Here is a 2,639-nt window from a genome sequence, read left to right as displayed (position 1 = left end):
AAACAGGTGGACTAGCACTCTGGGGTTATGAAATTGCCATTGGATCAATAACCTTCATACATCAATAACCTTCATACTTCACTTACTATCATGAAGACTATCAAGAGGAACTTTGTGGTAATATAGGTCAGATAACAGATTAACAGAGTTGGAAGGGACCTTGTAGGTCATCTAGTCAAATCCTTGCCCAAGCAGGAGACCCTACATCATTTCTGACAAATGGCAGTCCAATCTCTTCTTGAAAGCCTCCAGTGACGAAGCTCCCACAACTTGTAAAGACAAGCTATTCCATTGGTTCTCTTACTATGTTCAAAGATGACATTGTGAACTCAAGTATACCAAAGGCAAAATAATATAACGGCCAAGTTTCACAAAGCACGATCAATTACATTTGTCATATATAAAAAAAAGTTGAAACTGAACTGGATTGAATGGAAACTGAAGTAGTTCTTTCAAAAGTTGATTGGATTCCATGGGTTACATCTCTTGTTCTTCTATAAATAATAATAATAGAACTATGGTATCAGATTCAGTTCTCACCTAGATGCACACAAATAAATACAACACTAGAAGAGGTTTGCTTTTTTAAATAGCAGGGATTAAATGCTACCCTCTGCTATTTAGCACCATTGCCACAAGAGAAAAATAATGTGGAGAACTCAGGATATTGTTGCAGAGATTGGCAGACTTTGTCTCTCAAAGTATGGGAAATGACAAGTTTGAGTTCTTTAAATCCAGTATTAGATATTATGGTCACACCACTCACATGCAAAGCAACAAGTGTGGAAAGAATGTTAATGGCAACTGACTCATATTTATGACAGTTGCAGTATCCGAGATCATGTGATTATCTTTTACGATCTTTTGACAAGAAAAGTTAGTAGGAAAGCTAGATTTATTTAACAACCGTTAAATAATTTAATGACTACAGTGATTCACTTAACAACTGTGGCAAGGTCGTAAAATGGGCCAAACTCATGTAACAATTATCTCACTTGTCTTCACATAAAGTTTGGGCTCAGTTGTGGTCACAAGTCAAAAACCACCTGTATTTCTGCCAAGCCGAGCTACCATGATCCATCAATCGAACATAAAGGGAAGCTGAACAGAACTGTGAAAAATAAGTAATTAAATACTATGATGACACATTATAAACCATTCTTATCAGTAAATTTGACTTCTGATCCAATATAGAATTGGCACAATTATGTCACATATCGTGAAATATAGTGGGATGCCTGATATTTGCATTATGAATACTCCCAGCTGCAGTGAAAAATTATCCACAATTATCCAAAAAGACTGAATTTACTTTGGGAAGTTAAATGCTTCCACCAATATTTGCAGTGTAAAGTGTTTATCCTCATCAGCGAACATTAGTCATTACTGTCATTTTTCAGTTCACAAAAAGGAGATTCCACTTATAGCAGCTGTTTGAATTCAGCATCAGCTTTCTTTCGAAGGCAGAGTTATGTTTAATTTGAAGGGACACACAGTCATGTAAATGCAGACAGATGGTCTAGTAGTTTACCTCTACAAGGTAAACAATCTGAAAAATCCACATGAGATGGAGATTTCTTTGACAATTGAAGTGATTCAAAGAGGAACTAGGGGAATTAACACTGTTTCAAGTCTATCAAACGCTCAGAATGGCTGGAATTTCTTTTGCTGCAAACAGCGACTAAATCTCAGTTTATAGCGTTTTATCCAACTCTGTAAATCTGTACATCTGTGCCATGATGAGCTTAAACTTGACTTTTGTTGAATTATGTGGGGATGGAGAATTATCATGCCATGGAGTTCTTGATGGTCTTTGGGCTTGTTTGCAGACATTTCATTACCCAACTAAGTAACATCAGCAGGGGCATTGGTAATGAAATATCTATAGAGAGGCAACCAAACTCAGAGAGCTTTATGGTTCATCTCTGAGCTACATTTATTTTCTTTTACTGGCATCATGATATCATCCCAGTTGACAAATTGACTATTGTAGGAATTATCTGTGAGACATCTTAAAATAATAAAAATGTTAAAGTTGCTCAGTGGCTGAAAATAGACCAAAACTGAACCATTTTTAATGCTAACCTGTCCAAAATGTACCAAAAATAGCACCAATGCATGCATAGTAATGGCCTGTCTTGCTATAGCAAAGAATTTGTGTAAACTTTGGAGGAGTGTCTACATGGTAGATATATATCCTAAATGGTTAGAGGTGTTTCTAATGTCTTCAACATCAGCTGTCCATATCATAGGAAAACTCTTTGCAAGAGATATTCTCAAACAATAAGCAAACTACAATAGTCAACAGTTCATAGCTGAACAATTTCAGATACACCTGAAAAAGAACACAATTGGATTTATAATATCAGGATCACACCCCACAACCAAACCAGTTGGTTGAAAAGTTGAGTCAAAGTTTCAAGAATGTTTTGTTAACAACACCTGGGAAAAAATCCTCTTGAATCAAAAACTTGCAAACTTTCTAACTGAACATCACACTGCAATACATACAACAATAAATAAAATGCCAGTGATGCCATTTTTAGATCATACCTTAATTATTTATTGATGATTTTTGTAGGCCACCCCAATCTGTCATAACTCCGGGCAGCTTACAAAATAAAACAGTAAGCAACAAA

Source organism: Notechis scutatus, chromosome 3, assembly GCF_049901735.1.
Source record: "Notechis scutatus isolate UNSWTSFEM ecotype Mainland chromosome 3, rNotScu1.2, whole genome shotgun sequence".
Lineage (NCBI taxonomy): Eukaryota > Metazoa > Chordata > Lepidosauria > Squamata > Elapidae > Notechis > Notechis scutatus.
Note: the sequence above shows the minus strand (reverse complement) of the source record.